General features: G+C 39.6%; 1 protein-coding gene across 1 annotated transcript in view; it reads right to left on the reverse strand.

Annotated features, from left to right (window-relative positions):
* LOC134540559 (fatty acyl-CoA reductase wat) overlaps positions 1 to 16,186 on the reverse strand; it is a 72,531-nt gene extending 56,345 nt beyond the window's left edge. Inside the window, exon 1 of the mRNA XM_063383375.1 lies at positions 16,115 to 16,186. The gene's annotated coding sequence lies outside the window, so the exon portion shown is untranslated. The remainder of the gene's footprint in view (positions 1 to 16,114) is intronic.
* Positions 16,187 to 19,756: the final 3,570 nt, after the last annotated feature.

Here is a 19,756-nt window from a genome sequence, read left to right on the forward strand (position 1 = left end):
GGGCTAGAGACCGGAAAAATTCGCGGATTCCTTTCGAGACAGGCTGGAATCCAAACTCGTTTAGCTTAATGCTGCGTCAGTGATTGGACCGCAATTTACCTGAAGGACTCTGAGCCAATGGCAAACACTCAACAAAAGAAGTATCGAATCATAAGAATCGCAGTAAACAGGTGTCCCGAGTCGGTAGCTAATGACTAGAGACCGGAAAAATTCGCGGATTCATTTCACGATATGATTGTACCTTTATATTGCTTCTCTGATTTGCTCACAGTTTATCTGAAGGACTTTGAGCCAATGAAAAACCTTCAACCAAAAAAGTATCGAATCGCAAGCGTCCCAGTTGACACGTGTCACGAGTCGGTAACGCATGAGCAAGTGGCATTTGCCTGAGTATGAAGGGGATTGTGGAGTCTATCCTAGAGGTCATCCAAAGCGCGAATTTTTCCAGTCTCTACTAATGACCAGGTGATAGTTGCCCGAGTACATAGAGAATCGTGGAGTCTATCCTAGTGGTCATTGAAACCGCGAATTTTTCCAGTCCCTATGAATGGCACTACACTACCCCTCCAAGTGCACTATTTAAAGCGGAGGACAGTTCTACAGTCTGGCAGTTGGTACCGACCCGCAATGGGCTCCCCCCAGGCCGATGGGTTGACCTTGAACGCGCACGAGTCTCCCCCACTGAGCGTCACCCTTCTCCCGACCTCTGCCACACCTAGGCACATCCAACACTAGCTCATTCTTGTGGAGCGAGTTTCCAGTCGCTGGGTTTTCAAACACCGGCGTCACACAACACGTTTCTTTTTTTTCTGAATCATTGCACCATCGCTCTTCTGCACTGCACATCACAGTGGAAAAACCCGACGAACGCACAAAGAAAGATAAATTCACTAGGCTTGGGCTGGCTGGAAGCTCGGCGGGAAATTATTAAGTCGCCCCAGAAAGAACCAGTACCTCCCAAACCAATGCGGACAGAAATGTCCAACCCCTCCACCCCCCGCATGGTAGACTCTTTTCTACTCTGTCCAACTCTTCTTCCAGATTCATCCTTCTGATTTCCCGTAAGCATCCTGCTTGATATTAATGCATTAAACTTTTGCATCCCGCATGTCAGAGCCTAGGGTTTTCCCCTTTGTCTATGCAGGTTTTACGTGTGCTCAACTTATATAGTTCTAGTCTAGAATAGTCAGTGAGGGGAGTTAGTCATGGCGCCAATCCCCCTCCTAGCACATGATGCATGCTACCTCTCCAGCATGGTTAACAACCTGCATGATTAGAGCGTATGGGCTTCGGCCTGAGACGCACTCAGTCTCCCTCCCTAATCCGGAACCCTTCCAAACACGCTTAGTTTTAGTTAGGTTAGAAAAAAAATCACTGGGTTCTCACTTACGTCGTTGTGTTGTCAGTTTTGTTCTCCAGTTCATCTGTATCGGTATCATTGTTGTGTTCTTTTGTCTGTCCCCGTGTTGTTTTTGTCTGTATTCTGAAGTTTTTGTTGCAACTGCCCAGTCGTTGTCTGTTGACATAGTTCATCTGTGCTGTGACATTGTTCCGATTCCTTCCGATGAATTCTGTAGACGTTTCAACATTTGACATTGGGTGACATTTGGCTTGTTTTCGGCGTGTTGCTGTTTTCATTCTGTCCAACTGTTCAACACGACGCAGATCTTCAACTGAGCAAGAAGCGACTCCACTTCAGTGTCCACGGAGTGGCGCAAGATTAACCACTCTCTGTTCAAGCGCGACTCCAGAAGGGGGGCGGTGGGGGCGATAGCCCCTCCCGAGACCAATTTTATTGATTAGTGTATATTTATGTTTCCTTAAATATTTAATTTCACATGTTAAACTTTTATCTCATCAAAAGTTTCATGGAGTTACTAAGGTTCTGTATTTGAAACCTGCAATTTGTAAATAATATTCCAAGGTCAATATCTGACCACTTTCATTATTTTGCAACTATGACATTTATTTGTGCGATAGCCCCTCCCGAAAAGTCATCCTGAAGCCGCCATTGTCTCTGTTCGCGGTTGAGACCTTCCGGGAGTGTCCTTTGTCCAGGGTTTGTTCTCTACGACCAGCGGGGCGGCTATTATGCCGACGCGCGTGAACGACTCGTGTATTCGTGTACTCATGCTTCCCGGGCGAGCGGCAGTGTTCCGTTAACTGCTGTCATGCAGCACGTCCGTACAAGAATTTCCCCACTTATAAAATTTCAATAGTACCAACTGTAAGCATTGTAGAGTGTTGGTCCGAGGTCACAATTGAAGAGTAACTCAAACCGTTTTGGACAAGCACATGCGCGAGTACTGCTTAGTTGTCTCTTCGCTTGGAGCGCCACCTACGCAAAATGGCGACTCCTGAGCGTTAAGCATTTTGTGTTCTGCAATTTACTTAAGAGTGAATCTGTAATTTCAGTTAAACAAGGGGTTTCGTTTGCACGAGAGTGGTTGAACTTCGACAGCTGTATTGGTTGTTAATGGTGCAGACGACACACAGCTCTTTGTCGCTGGCATCCACGTTCACCTGACATAAAGCCTTGTTGATTTTTTTTTCCTTTGGGTGTTTATAAAAGATCGTGTCTACGTTCCGATGCTACCTTATGAATTTCCAGAGTTGAGACACAGAATTGAAGAAGTTATTGCTTCCATTACTCCGGATGTGTCAACCAAAGCGTGGGTATAATTGGACTTTAGTTTGGATGTGTGCCATATAACTTAGGTGCACATATTAAACGTTTGTTAGAGAAACTAGGATAGTTTACCTTCAATTGGATTTATGATTTGTTGCAAATATTCTAAATGAAACTCTTATAATATACCATTGAAACTGGGACATTATAATATGGACACATCCTGTACAATGACTCGAAAACAAAGACGGATCTGTACAATGCCACGGAAACAAAGATCGATCTGTACAATAACACGGAAACAAAGACGGATCTGTACAACGACACGGAAACAAAGACGGATCTGTACAATGAAACGGAAACAAAGACGGATCTGTACAACGACACGGAAACAAAGATGGATCTGTACAATGACACGGAAACAATGACAGACCCGTACAGTTAAGCCCGGCAATGCTAAACTCATCCGTTTATGTTGTTCCGTGCGACCATTAGAAGCCGAGTATAATGTTGCGGTGTTAGCCATGTTTGTTTATGTTCTAAATACGTGAATAAATTTCTTCACTTACTAGGATGCCCAATGTTCAATTAACATTTTATCTTTTATTTTTGTGATATGTGTAAATTCTGCCCATGCTATGGTCTGGAAGCATGGCATATTTTTTAGTTAAATCAGTATTTCGTAACCTTGAAATGCAATCTCGATGACTGTTATTTGTTACGTTTCCGTGCATTGTGGAAGCAGCAGACGCGATAGTTTAATGTTCCGGGAGCACAGGAATAATTTTTGGTATACAAAAATGTTTGACACTCGTGTACAAGTAAACAAACGTACAGACGAAATGTACAGATTTGCGAGTGTGTAGAAACGTGTACGAGTATACCAGTGCACAAGAATGCGAGTGTGTAGGAACGTGTACGAGTATATCAGTGCGCAAGTCAACGAATGCGTAGGAACGTGTACGAGTATACCAGTGCGCAAGTATGCGAGTGAATAGGAACGTGTACGTGTATACCAGTGCGCAAATATGCTAGTGAGTATGAATGTGTACGAGTATACCAGTGCGCAAGTATGCGAGTGAGAATGAACGTGTACGAGTATACCAGTGCTCAAGTATGCGAGTGGGTATAAACGTGTACGAGTATACCAGTGCTCAAGTATGCGAGTATGAACATGTACGAGTATACCAGTGCGCAAGTATGCGAGTGAGTATGAACATGTACGAGTATACCAGTGCGCAAGTATGCTAGTGAGTATGAACGTGTACGAGAATGTTTACCCACCCCCTTTCCGATTTAGATTACTTCTTTTTTGCAATAATGAATTATAATGGTAATATTCTGATGTGTTGTTTACATTTTTGTTCAATTATACTAACTTCACGATGGCATTTTTACGATTCTTCATATCGAGTTCTCTTTAAGCTATTGAATAAACTTCTTGCATTAGTATTTATACAACAAAAGTTTGTTTTGCTAACCAATAGCTTCTTACCACAGTGACTTCAATTTTAGAACAGACACCAATTTCACAAGCCTATACGTTCACGTAGAGAGTATTTGAGACAATAGTTTATGGATTCCAAATTGTAAAACCACTTTAATTATAATAATTATAAACATATTGAATACAATTTCTTAATGAAGTAAAATAATTACATTTTTTAATCAAATATGAAATAAAAGAATAACGTTCTGGAAAAATAAATTTATTTAAATATTAAGTTTGTTTGGAAAATAATATTTCTCCAAGGTTTCAATATTTCGGATTGCAACACAAGCATTTTTATAGCAATGGTAGCCAAATTCATGCTTATGAAAGTCGTCAAATTTTAACAAAAGCCTCTTGGAAGCGTTTATTGGCCGATACCACAGAGGGAGACTCTTTATTAATCGTTTTGGCTCAATTTAATATTTTTTGACTTCATTGTGTTTTCCTGCAAAGAGTAAAATTCAATGAGAAGTGTGAAGATTTGTGTGAACACTTCTAATGTTAAAAAGTGTTTTTTTTTTTCAATAACAATCTTCATTGCATGAAATTAAGATGCACAAAATTTTATTAATAGTTTTCTGTTGAGGGGTATTATTAGGCCCAGAAATCTTGGATTTTTCAATCTTTTTGCTATAGTTAAAATTTTGAAATATCTCTCCCAATTTTTTGGCATATCAAGGCATAAATCATATATCTCCCAGAACCTAAATAACTTGTTACAAGCGCATATTCACCAACAGACTCCAGTCTGTAAGCACCGTGAGGAAAAAAAAAACTTCTAGTTTCACGCGGGCAACCACACCAGTTCACAAGTGTTTACTTAAGGGGCCCGCCTCGTCAGGGGCGTATCTGTGTCAGTGAGGCGGGATGATAAGCGCGACGCTCGCTGGTGCTTCTAGCGCGGTGTCTCCTCTGGACTGGCGCGCAGTCTTCTCCCAGTGCACATGAGCGGCGACCGTGACATTACACGGCGGAGAAATGAAGATAAAGTTGTAATGCAAGTCCCGTAAGTGCTTTCAGGAATCTGTACCGATTGTTTTCACGCCTAAAAATTACTCTGAATACATTCGTTTTAGCAATTTTAACTCTTCCAAAAATACAGTTCAAAAACTTAATCCGAGATCAAAAGTAATTTTCGACCCTCAGCGAACTCTTAAACGCTTTTCGTAAGCAGACCCCGACTCGGATATCTTGAGTAGTTTTCAAATCGCTGTTTGTTTTTCCTGAAGCTCTGCGCACCGTGTGTGTGCCCAGGTAGGCGGAGCTCTTAAGAAGCCAAAGCTACGTCCTTTGCTACGTTGATAAAAAAAAAAGCATGGAAGCTTTATTGCAAGCGGTGTTCAAAATATTTGAAATTGCAAGATGGTGAGGTCTGGTTTCCCCCCCCCCCCCCCCCCCTTTTAAGACAGCTTTGTAATCAGATAGATACCAAAGCAAAACCATTGAATGTATATAATATTCAATGGCTAAACGGAGACTTTTTTTTTTTGACGTGACAAAGTCTAATAAATCGATGACCACCGGCTGCACGCACGAAAGAGTGTCCCGTTACGCACATTGTCCCGTTACGCTAATAGTACGCTTCCGCCGCATCTATCTCTCTTCCACTCGATTGGAACAACCATAGATTACACTTTTTCGAGGCACATTAAATTTGAAACACTCCCATTCGTTTCCTACTTTTCCTATCATCGTCCTATCCTTAACAGAATAACACAGATTGGAAGAAGTTAAATAGCAAACATGTATAAAAGTTATAGTTAAAATAATCAGTTCGTTAAAGTAATAAACATATTTGAATTAATGAGTGCAAATAAAAGTAAATTTATCAATTAAATTGTAGATTTCATTTCACTCCTTCTTTGTATCCATACGAAATAGTGATAAATCAATAAAAAATGATTCAATTTTATTCATAAAAGTATGCAATCATTTCATCAATGTTTTTTTATGAAGTTGTCACGTAAAACTATCGTCCGTAAACCGACTTTACAGACAACCAATTTTTTCTTCAAAACTAACTCCGCGACAACTCGGCCTGCTGGTAGAACGATGACGAACACACCCCACTCTTGTCTCCCAACTGAACATTTCGCAGACGTGATGGTGTTCAACAGGTTGCTGTGTTCTTCGCGGTTATGTTTTTTTTTGTGTTCGAGTGAACTACTCAAGTGTGAAATGTTCACTTACAACGCGCGTGGTGGCAACCTACCCATTGACTTGATGTAAGCTTTTGGACATACGCCATTGCTGAGCACATGTATGCCTGTAGAAGAAAACTACAAAAAACCAAAAGACAAAAACACAAATTAAGCAAAAAATTGCTGTTGTCAACAGGATATAAACACCACATAATATTCCATAACAGGAATATGGTCAACAAACAAAGAAAAACCAAGAAAAATGGACTAACAGAACGACAAAACCCCCACAAATGATGACAGCACAAAAAATATTGAACCCAAAAAAAATTAGCACAACAGTTGAAACGAGACAAAAAACACGACAAAACGAAAAGACGAAACAAACACAATAGTTTTCCAAAACATAAACAAGTGACGTTTTGGGAACTGTTATCTGCTCCCGTCCTCAGGCAGAGACGCACAAGCACAGGTGTGACAGCAATGGCGTATGTCCAAAAGCTTACATCAAGTCATGCACTCCAATTGCACAAATCTTTCAAAGATAATAACCTACCCATTATTAATTTTTTTTTCTCTCTCGCTTTCAATTTTTTCCAAGGTACAAATTAGCTTCGAGGCAACTGGAAGAACCTGCTTACTAATCCCCAAAGGTGTGTACCCGCCCCACTTACCAATCGAGAGACACCTTACGTCGTTTCTGAGTATTTCCTCGTTGCGGGTTCCTGGCTGACCTTGAAGTCTCCTTGCGCGGGGGACAAGGGCTAAGACTGGCCTCCAGACGTGTTGAAGTACGCCGCCGACCAACATGTAGGTTCCGCCTCCCCCCTCACCCGCCACCGATCACTCACGTGTTGCAACACATTCCAGCAACTTGCCTTGGATCGTTCCATTCAACTCTGCGACGCAATCGTCCACAAATCGACGATCACGCGTGGACTAGAGCACGTGGGTAGTTTCTGATTCAAAGTGATGCAAATAAACAGTGCCTGAAGTAAAAAAAAAATTATTGATTCGTAAATTAAAACACCATTTTTTTTTAATTTTTTAACGAGATATACATACACAAACATACATCTCTGGTAATCGATTTCTCACAATTAAAAAGAAACAAAAAAAATCAACATATTTAGGAAAATCATTTGTTCAGGAGATATATTTAACATATTGCTTTTTTCTGACTTTTCAGTGCCTTTCCGTAATAAAAAAAAGTTAATGCTGGGGCTACAAAAAGTGTCTTTCCGGCGTCCTGTGGTTTTACCTCAAATAGCCTACTACGTTCCTCGTTTATCTACTAGATTTAGAGGCGGCTACATGGTTCTACTAATGGGTGGTCCGGTTCTCAGCACCCAAATGCTTGATTTTATTGATTTATTAAATCAACACCAAATAATTTACCCGTTTCCTGCGTCGTGTGTTTTTAGGCACGGTACAAGTGTGCTCTATTTCAGTATTGTTCTATGGTACTTGTATATCATAAAAAAGGGCAAAATTGTCACCTGTCGCACCTCATGAGGGATCCTGTTCATAACCAGACCATATCGCGTAGTAACTACTATATGGCTATACATATTCACACACAACACAAGAAACTAGAAAATTGAGGACAGCAGAACATTACATCACGCGATTCGAGAATGGTCTATATTACAAGGGCACAAAACTTTACACTTATTATTACATAAAATATCGAACACATTTTACCTATATCATAAAAACAGTAAAACAAATTCTTATAGAAAATCCGTTCTAAAAATAGAAAAAGAGTTTTTTTTTTAATTGACCCGATATGATTTTATTAAATGGTTACTGTTGCATGTATAATATAATGTACTAAAATTTGCTTTATGAAAATTGTTACCAGATGTTAATTTTATTATTCTATATTTATACACTGCATAGTAATGTTTCTAAAAATGTACTTTTGTTTTGTATTGTATTGTAAGGAGGCACACATGTTTGTAATTTTTTTAATTTATGTAAATAACAATGTATGTGCACATATATTTTACGTTATTTACATCCCAGAGCTTTGAATACATGACAAATCTACAAGACAAGAAAAAACATTATAGTTAAAAAACAAAAAATATATATATATATCGTTGAACAAACAAACAAAAAATTAAAAAAGTAAAATTTAAAATTAATTTTTTTGTCCAACAGCCAAATAATGAACCACAACTCTGTAGGCTATAACTAAAAGCGTGGGGTGCGCTCTTCTTTCATTTTAGTAATTACTATATCCTAAAATTGGTAATAGAAAATTTAAGACAAATTATATCCAGCACCCCATTAATAATTATAAGTTTATTATTGTTATTAAGTTAATATAGTAATTTTCGTAATGACCATATCCTAAAAATTTCGAAATGACTAGCTATATCCTAAAACTAGTGACCAAAAATCCATTACAAATAATTTTGCTATAACTGATAAAAAATTTAAGACAAATGAAATCAAGCACCTCATTACTATTTTTAACTTAAAATTGTTATTAATTTCATATATTAATTTTCGTAATGACTACATCCTAAAAATAGTGATACAAAATTTAAGACTAATGATATATAACACTCCACCCTTTTAGTTATACAGAGTTGTGGTGAATTATTTGGCTGTTAAGAAAAACCTCAATTTTAAATTTTATTTTATTTTTTTTCAGCCAAAAATAAAAGCGTTTTTTTTTTAGTTTGTTCTTAACTATAAATCTATTTTATACCTTTCAGTCTCAAAATAAAATGCCGCCATGTTTGATACAGGTGTCACTCACTACCCATTTTTTACTTAATTGTTCACCACAGCATATTAGCATTACAGCACTATGACATAACTGCAGACATTAATTAATCAATAAAAATTAAGATAACAATTGTTTTATATTGCCAGTTAAAATATTGTGTGATAACAAAGCTGTCTGAAAGGGGGATTAGGCCTAGAACTGACAAATTTAGATCAGTCTTCCTTTAAATTAGTTTTTCGAAACCATAAAAGTTGTAACAAGACGTGCCGAAACGTTGGGTATTATCATTTTCTCGTGCGTGGCTTCAAACCAGATGTCAAGAAGTAGTTATTAAAACGAACCCACGAAAATTTTTAGGTTTTTCTAAAGACGGATAAAAATCATTGAAGGAAAAAATATCACTTGAAATTAACAGCCACAGAACGTTGCTACCATGATTTAAAAAAAATATTAATTATAGCACGTGTCCTGTATTTAGTGTTCCGCTGTACCTTAGTATCTAATTCGTACACTTATCTGTAATCATCAGTTCGTTTCTCTGAATTGGCTGGCTCGTTCGTGGTCAACTTACGGCTCTCGTTTCTTTGTCTGTTCGCGCGTGATTCGGCAGCTGCTCGGCGCAAGACCGCTCGTTACAGGCTCAATCAAGGTCGCGGCGAACAGAACGAGATCCCGACCAACCCAGCGACTCGAAGGAACGCATGCACGTCCAGACAGCCGGCGAAGGACCTCCAGGAAGAACTGGTTCTGGACTCGACGCAAAGTTCTCGGCGGCGGAGAACGCGGAAGCGTCCTGAAAAACTGAATCCTGTTTTTTTTTTGACGTGACAACGTCTAATAAATCGATGAACGCCGGCTGCACGCACGAAAAAGTGTCCCGTTACGCTGTCGGCGAGTGCAGTAATAATAGGTTATGTTACAATCGACTAAAAAATTATGGTGATTCACATAATTGATGATAGATATTTGGTTATAGTTTATTTATATGAAAACTTGTTCATAATTTTATTTAAAATTTATAGAAAAATGCCAGTTTTTAAAATTAATTACAAGTCATCTGCACGTGAACTGTTTCGTCGACTGTTTATAAAGTAAGATGAAAAGTTAATGAGGTTTTCATTGCTTATTACAACAAAAATTTCGGCAATAAAGGTTAATTATTCTTGCATTTAAAAAATCAGATTACTAGTATAATTTCAAGTATTTATTCTTTTATTATTAAAATAAAAATGATTCAATTTTATTCATAAAAGTATGGAATCATTTCATCAATGTTTTGTTATGACGTTGTCACGTTAAACTATCGTCCGTAAACCGACTTTACAGACAACCAATATTTTTTTTTTACGTGAACACGTTTTTAAAATTGCTTCCATAGTGGGAGGCAATTAAAAAAAAAGAATGATGACAAAATCGGGGGATACATATTTTTTCTGCAGCTACATATCTATCATTTCCCTCCAAAAATTTAATTACACCACAGGATAGCTAAAGGATCAAAGAATTCGTTACGCTAAGCGAGGACTGTGACACATCGCTCGTGGTGGAGGGGGTAAGCGCCGCCATTTTGAGGTCATTTTGCTGCGTTTCGAAACTTCCATTCAGTATAACTTTTGACTCTGAGAATCTACGACGTTCGTTTGGGTTACAATCGTCAGCTCTCATCAAAATCCATCGATTGCACGTACGAAACATTAGTTGTAAAATAGTTACAGTGAATATATATGGTGTTAAGATAAAAAAAAGTATATAATCAAAAATATATAATGTCGGCCTATACGCGCCAAAAAGCCAAATCCAAGTACAGAGATCGTATACTGTTGGAAAGGGCTTCCCAAAAGCAATCGAATGATGCCAATGAAACACCATATGACCGAGTGAAGCAGTGCCGGGAACGTAAAAGAATGAATGCGGCCGAGCGGACCAACAACGGTGCCAGTACATCTGCAGCTGGGGCGGTTCAAATTATGTTGTGAGCTCCAAAAGCAAGATTATTCAAACCTGGGCGCGGCTGTTACAACTGCAGGAGTCATTCCTTACGCCATTTGGAGCAAAAACACGTCAGACACATGTTGGGTCCTGTTACAAATAATTTCCGAGTGATTAAAAAAAAATGCAAAAAAAAAAAATGTTCGAACAGTTAACCTAAGTAACAAACAATTTTATTGCAATGCAAATGATATTAACTGTAGAGCGAGTTTTCTCAACATATACTTCCTACAAATTATAAATCAATCTTACAACTATTTTCATAGGTACTAAAAATTTACAATCACAAATTTTCAGGACAATCTGTACGGAGTTAGGAGGGCTAGAAGAAATTATTTTAAACTTTTTATTCCGTTAGAGAATTGGTATATTAAAAAGTTATTTTTATTTAAATAATAATTTTCTGCTTTTTTTAGTTTTATGTGTGAATTGTCACCCATTGCTAAGCTATGTTAAAGATTCAAGTCTGTAGCTCATAGCGAAGATAGATTAAAATCGATTGAAAAATTTGTACCGAACAGGCAAAAAAAAACATATAAGAAAGCAAGTTAATGAAAAACCGTGATAAAATGACTTACAGAAACAACACTACATTCAGAGACCAGTACAGCGATGTGCAATAGCCTGTGCAACTTATCACAAATTTTACAATCCTCAAAAATGGTGACTTCACAATCCGTCTGCCGCTGTTCTTCTGTCAACAGTGTCTGCAAATAATTTCACGCGCTGGTCGGTGTTCGCAATAAAGACAACACGTGTGTTGCTTTGCAAGTGAGAGACGTGAAATGTGTGTAAAGTGGTGCTACTTAACAGGGGATTCCAAACTCCCGACAAGTTAGACGACGAACTATCACTAGGGACCGGAAAACTTCGCGGATTCAATGACCTGTAGCACGAACTCCATAGTCAAATGTCACCTACCCATTGGCTGCTGTCTTGTGAGACGTCCCAACGTAGCAGCCTGTGATTCGATAAAGCGTTGGTTGGGTGTTTCTCATTGGCCCAGAGTCATCCAGGTGAGTTGTGAGCCAATAACAGAGGCAGCACTGAGGTATAACGATTTGTATTTTGGGCTATCGCGAAATGAATTCGCGAATTTTTCCGGTCTCTATTTATCACCAACGAGCCAGGTATTCACCCTTTAGTTACTGATTACTGAACAAGTCATGACTGCGTGGCGGAGCTGTGGCCAGTAAGGACACCAGGCCTGGCCGGGGACTCGAACCCAGAGCCCCTCGCACCGGACGTCCCGGGCGATGTTTCCGCGACGTTGCAACGTCTACCCCCGGGCTCTCAGCTCTCGGCGGGAGTGATGTGATGCGAGGGAAGGGGGTAGGGTGGGGGAGGCCTGTTGACACCCGGCAGCACGACCCGGCAGCGACTATCGCCAGCCCCCCTCCTGCCCCTGAGACCATGGGCTGGCTGGGCGGTAGACGGCCCAGCCAGCCCCCCTCCTGCCCCTGAGACCATGGGCTGACTGGGCGGTAGACGGCCCAGCCAGCCCCCCTCCTGCCCCTGAGACCATGGGCTGACTGGGCGGTAGACGGCCCGCGCGAACTGCGCGCCAGAACACTGCTCTGGGACAAGGCCGAACAGCTCGTTCGCCAGCACACAGGAAATAAAAACCTCCCTTTGCCAAGAAATAGTTTGGAATCCTACAAGAAATATGTTGCAATTTTTAACAACACTTGGCTGTTGTCATTTTCGCACATAAAAATACGTTTTCGAGATAAAACTTAAAAATCTGACACATAATTTAATATATTAATTGATGTTTCATTTAAAAATTATTTCTTCAAAACATGGACAATAATCAAATATTAATTTTTTTTACTATTTTGTCATGTCATGCTTAGTATGTGCGCTGAACGGTTTACAAAATATTTAACTATTGGAGTTACTGAGACATAACACCATAAATTACCCGGGTAAGAATCCAAGCCCAGTATTACTGCGAATACTATTGTGTAGTGTTACAGTTGTTTTCATTTAAATATACAAATGTACAAGTACCTGTAATTATACACAAATATTTCTTTACCCCTAAAATAATTAATTACAGGGTACGAAATGTGTGATCACACACTCTGTAACTCTCCCTACCGTCACGTCATCAACATCAGGGTTTAACGCGAATCGACATTGTACTCACGTAGCTTCTTCCACGACCTGACGGCACATCTTGGAGCGGGAAGTTCTGTTAAACCTCTCGGCTACCGGGGCTACGACACTGCTGAATGTGGAGCAGTGTCTGAGGCCACCCGTCTTCGTCAAGCCCTTGAAGGTCGCACTGTAGATCTGTCGGCGGGCACGAAAGTACACGGCCTCTCGTGTGGCGGCAGCACGTGGTGTCGGGGAAGTATCGCACTCAGTAGCGCCCAGTCACGAGCCGGTGGCGAGACGACATGCGTTAACACGCGTGGCGTACGTCAACTGGAGAACTATCTTCCCCCCCCCCCCCCATGCGAGACTACAGTGAGTAACAGGCGATTTGCCTAAAGGCGGTTTGCCTAAACATGAATTCGTTACTGCGATTTGCTTAAAGTCATTTCGCCTAAAGGCGTTTTGCCTAATGTCGAATTGCCTAACGGCGAATTGCCTAATAGCGAATTGCCAAACGGCGTTTTGCCTAACTACGATTTGGCCAACGGCGTTTTGCCTAATGGCGATTTTCCTAACGGAATTTTGCCTTACCTACCCTAAACTAACCGCGTTTTGCCTATCGGCGTTTTGCCAAACCACATTTTGCCTATCAGGGGTTTGCCTAACTGCGATTTTCCTAACGGTGTTTTGCCTAACGGCGTTTTGCCTAAACGGCATTTTGCCTAAAATTAGGCAAAACGCCTTTAGGCAAAACGACACATGCCCACCACAGTTACCATGTGTGGCGTACGTCAACTGAAGAAATATCTTCCCGTTCCCGCCAGGCGAGACGACAGTTACCATGTGTGGCGTGCGTCAATTGGAGGACCATCTTCCCGTCAAACATCAAAACTATGTCTTATGGAAAACAATCTGTTATTTTTAAGTTTTCCGCTTATTGCATGCATATAGGCCAAATAATATGGGCAGTTTACAACATACAAGCACTTATCAATTAAAACCCACCTGCAAAGTTCTAGTCCACGCTGTCCCCCCCCCCCCCCCCCCACCAACCCCTTAGAATCCTATAGATTTGCACCCCCAACCCGTTATATCCTCCTTTCTCACCTTTCATAGCAGAATTTTGGTGTTTCGTGATGTAAGTTTGGACCATCTGACGTTGGAAATAGGAAGAAAATTACTACTCTTACGTCAGATTTTGGAGGGAAAAACACCCCATTTGCATAATTGTCCGTGGACCAAGATATGAGAGTAATCACTGATTACTTGCGAGTTCTAATATATATATAATATATACATGTATATATTCGAATCTCCCTGAAGTCCGGGAAACGCCGGATACTTCAGCAAGTTATGAAAGTGTTATTTTTCAGGAAAATTCTTGCGAATCATCAGGAAAGAACTATAATATGATAGCGGGGCCACGGGGGAGGAACTCTTTAATTGCCGAGACGGAGACCATTTTTTTAAATAGTTTTGAACCCAACCGCTAGATAGTAGCTGTCATAATATATTTACTTACATAATAGCTACATTGATTGTGAGAAGCAATAACACCAGCTTTTATGAGGGAAACATATTAGTGGAAAATTAATTCACTTTATTTTGGTAGCCACGTATTTTCTGATGTGACATACCAGAAATACTGCGTCTACATTCATTTATATAGAACATGTCTTTTTATTACAAAAAAAATGTGTTTTTCACTCAGCTCAAATTTCTTCTGGTAAGCAATTGGTCATATAGTAATGTTCGCAGGCTTTCACAGCCATTGTCTGAAGTAGCTTGGCTTCTGGGTTGTAGCTGTGTCCTTGGCGAATAATTCACCGACGTTTCGGCCGACATTGCAGTCGCCATCATCAGAGAGCAGTTACCTACTGTAACTGCTCCCTGATGATGGCGAGACTGCAATATTGGCCGAAACGTCGGTGAATTACAACCCAGAAGCCAAGTTATTTCGGTCATATAGTAGTTAAATCATCATTATCAAGTCTGCACTACTTATGCCATTAAAATTAACCCACTTAAACAAACGTTTTACTAATGAAAATAATTAATTCTTATAAATTTTTTCCACATGTTTATGTATTAAGTTTATGTTCAAGATCTTAACCCTCATATATTGTTGTTATGTACTCAGCTGTCACAGATGTGACGTACACACAGATATAAGGTAACAAGAACCTTCCTCCTCATACCATAGGTGGGATAAGAATTATACCTTAGAAAATTATTATTTTTTGACGAGACATCGTCTAATAAATCGATGAACCCCGGTTGCACGCAAGAAAAAGTGTCCCGTAACGCACATTGTCCCGTTACTCTGTGTCAGGTACGCTCATTGTATGCTTGCGCCGCATCTATCTCTCTTCCACTCGATTGGAACCATCGATTTGACCTTTTTGAGGCACATTAAACATGAAATACTCCTACTCGTTTCCTACTTTTCCTATCATCGTCCTATCCTTAACAGAATAACACAGTTTGGAAGAATTTAAATAGCAAACATAGATAAAAGTTAAAGTTAAAAAAATCTCTTCGTTAAAGTAATAAACATATTTGAATTAATGAGTGCAAATAAAAGTAAATTTATCAATTAAATTGTAGATTTCATTTCACTCCTTCTTTGTATCCATACAAAATAGTGATAATTCAATAAAAATGATTCAATTTTATTCATGAAAGTATGCAATCATTTCATAAATGTTTTGTTATGACGTTGTCACGTTAAACTATCGTCCGGAAAGCAGACTTTACAACCAATTTTTTTGTTAATTTTTCTGATTATTTTAGAATAAGTGAGTTTTTTTCCAACCAGTCTCTCTCTCTCTCTGGTGTGGTTGGAGCATATAATGATCTGCATTGTATTAAGGGTAGCCTCAAATTGCTAGGCGCCATATTGTGCCAAGTGTCAAGCTTGCCCGAGTTTTTATTTTATTTCTTTTTTTTTTGTTGCCAGTGGTTACGGGCCCAAACACCCCCCCCCCCCCCAACTAACCAAACGGGCCGCTACTCACGTGCGAGTTGACGTGTGTGGGGTTGGCGACACTGCCGCTGCTTGCGACCTGCTCTCGCCAAGCACTCGGCGAGGACTGAGCCTCTGGCCCTCGGGCAGCGTCTAATATGGCCCCCACGTCCTCCCCCCACCACCCGCCCCTCCTTCAACCCACTCCACCGGACTGCAGCGAGCGGGCGCGTCGGCGTCGCTCCAATCACAAATCCTTCCGCACACGCCCCGACAATTGCTTCTGTCTTCATGTAACTTCGACATTTTTTTTTTTTGGTTCGGTTGAACAACAAAAAAATGTGCTCGTGTTATTCAGCGGGAAGCTTTCTTTTCACAGACGAGAGAGCCAAACGCCCGATCGTACATCTTCGGTTGTTTTGTTGGTTCATTGTAACTCGTGATAACTAATGGACAGTTAGGTCAGGTTAGCTACATTATGAATACTTTAAAACATTGTGGACGGTTGATTTGGTTAGGATAGCTAGGTACATTAAAGATACTGTGAAATCATGTAAACGGTTTCCTAGTCCTGGATAGCTACATATTAAAAAGTTATTTGCTAAGCAACCATAAAATGATTTTACAGTATTTTTAATGTAGCTTTTCTTACCTAATATAACCAACCATCCACAATGTTTTAAAGTATTTATAATGTAGCTAACCTGTCGTTTTGCCTAAAGGCGTTTTGCCTAATTTTAGGCAAAACGCCGTTTAGGAAAAACGCCGTTAGGCAAAACGCCATTTAGGAAAAACGCCGTTAGGCAAAACGCTGTTAGGCAAATCGCCGTTAGGCAAAATGCCGTTGGCCAAATAGGAGTTAGGCAAAACTCCGTTAGGCAAATCGCCGTTAGGTAAAACGCCGTTAGGAAAATCGTCGTTAAGCAAACCGCTGATAGGCAAAACACCGTTAGGTTAGGTTAGGTTTGGTTAGGTTAGGCTAGGCAAAATGCCGTTAGGCAAATCGCCATTAGCAAAATGCCGTTAGGCAAAACGAGGTTTTGTCATCATAGTAACATTTTAGGCAAAAAGCCGTTAGGCAAATCGCCGTTAGGCAGAACTCCCTTAGGGAAAACGCCGTTTGGCAAATCGCCGTTAGGCAAAACGCCGTTAGGAAAATCGCCGTTAGGCAAAACGCCTTTAGGCGAAATGACTTTAGGCTATTCGCCGTAACGAATTCATGTTTAGGCAAACCGCCGTTAGGCAAATCGCCTGTTACTCTCCTTATCTACCGCAAAATTTAATGCCACACCGGGTTATACAATGAGATAGAACAGAAAAAAAAAATATCGAGCATGAACTTCGGGGAACTTAGGGTGTGGCTCTCTCGTCTGTGAAATGAAGGCTTCCCCCCCAACAATTACTTTTGCCTTCGTATAACTTCGGCATTTTTTTTGGTTCGGTTAAAAAAAAATGTGCTCGTGTAACTCAGCACACGGGATAGAAGTGAAGCTTATTCGGAAATTCTAACCTCAACTCGCAAGTGCTCACTTTGTATCTCATCTCCTCGGCGTCAGAAGAAAAAAAAAGTTTAAAAAAAAAATGATCCACGAAAACGTTGCATTTAAATTCTGCCTTGAAATTGTAAAATTGAAATCTCAACCCTCGTCGCCGTCCGAATAAGTTTCAACTCAGAAATATTTAGTTGCAAAAAAAACTCGCTGAGCACTGTTTTACAATACCGATTTACGCGAGTAATTAATTAATAAAATATGTGCTTGTACGCGCGTGAGAAGTTATACTTCTTTGGCATCATTAAAAAATAGTTTTTAATTGCATGGAAATAATTCTCCATGGTAGCGTTAAACATTTAACGCAACCTTGTTGGAAGTTGCATTAGAAGTATAACGTCAATAATACGTACGTACTTAAATAAAAAACAAATTTTCTTGAGAATATGGAACGGTGTCGCGGTGCTCAAACCCCGTTGAGTTGCCAGTGTTTCACGAAAAATGTTTCATTAACTTTTGACCTTGAAATTTTACTCCCATCGCGCCCAAAAACAAAATAATTAAAAATAACAGATCCTTTCCATAAAATATAGTTTTGACGTATAAGTTTATCAACACTATCCCACAGTCACGACTTTGAAAGAGCTTATAACCATTTTAAAAAAAGTTTATACCAAAAAACTGAAGTACTATTAAGTAAAAAAAAAAGCACGATCCCGAAACTAATGGATGTAGGGGCGCATCTAGGAAACCTCGAGGTAGTAACCACTTAAAAAAAAAAATGCACGGGTTAAATGCGCGACATAAAGTTATCTAGTTACGAAACAAAGATACTTAAGCCATTAATAACGAGAAAAAAAATTATTTGAAAAAATTCAGCAAGTATTTTTTATTCATTTAAACGTTATGTTGGACATACGGGAGACCTAAGATGCACATGAAGTTCTGCCATTCCCGATTACACCCGAACAATTCACCTTCGGCCAACTTCGGGATTTATTTTATTTTTGCGCAGGAAAAATGAATTCAAATATTAAAAGTGGTCAATTAGGTTAGCTACATTAAAACACTTTAAAACACTATGGGCGGTTAGTTAGGTTAGTATAGCTAAATTAAAATAAACAGAGAAATATATGTATACTAATATTATAAAGCTGAAGAGTTTGTTTGTTTGTTTGAACGCGCTAATCTCAGGAACCACTGGTCCTATTTGAAAAATTATTTCAGTGTTAAATAGTATATTTATCGAGGAAGGCTATAGGCTATATTATATTATCAATAACATTAGGGATCCTTACTAAAAGTCCAATTTAGAATCAAATGCGTTGGAGGGGGTTAGATACAACATGCAGTACACGTACGAAGTGTGTGTTGACAATGCCGCAGGCGCTAGAAGTTTATTTCCTATTGCCTATTAACATTATTGCCACGTACTAGATGCCTTATCATTCTTAATTTTCCCATACAAGTAAAAAACACCCGTGTGATATTAACAACGAAGCAATCAGTACCCTCATAAGAGTTCAATTAGTATTTAAATACTTTTTATCACTTTAAATCGCAAACCTAAACTATTGTTTTTTTCCTCTCTCTGTGTTTAATTTGTTTTTTATTGCCTTTTTTTTCAAGTATATATTATACAGACTTGAAACTTCACAGTAATGTTCCTTATGTTACGCAGGATGACATTATCCGAAAATTAGATCCCATGGGTGGTTAAAACCAGGCAACAGTGGGTACTTTGTCTGCATGAGAACAGGATTTTGTATTGTTCATGCCTTCTGCGTCTCCATGACAACGGGAATCGCGCGGCAGTGGCGTACCCACAAGGAGGGGCATGTATAATGAGCGGCGCAAGAGTGATCTGCCTGTAGACTGCCGTAGCGAAGTACGGGTACATCAGTTGTACATTGCGTGCACGAGTCGGGAAACCATCGGTGCTATTTATTTTCTCTCCGGTACATTATACAGCATTGTAATAAATTTTCACTGAATTATTTTTATTTACCATTACTGTAAATGGGAGATGTGGCTTAATTTTTTTCCATTAGTATAGCCGTGCAAAGCCGGGTCGGGCAGCTAGTAAATATATATAAATAAACCCGAGGTTGGCCGAATGTGAATATTCGGGCGTGTTTGGGCAGGGATATAACTTTGTGGACATCTTAGGCTTCCCTGGACATACACCATACACTGTGTGTCAA

This window comes from Bacillus rossius, chromosome 17, assembly GCF_032445375.1.
Source record: "Bacillus rossius redtenbacheri isolate Brsri chromosome 17, Brsri_v3, whole genome shotgun sequence".
Classification (NCBI taxonomy): domain Eukaryota; kingdom Metazoa; phylum Arthropoda; class Insecta; order Phasmatodea; family Bacillidae; genus Bacillus; species Bacillus rossius.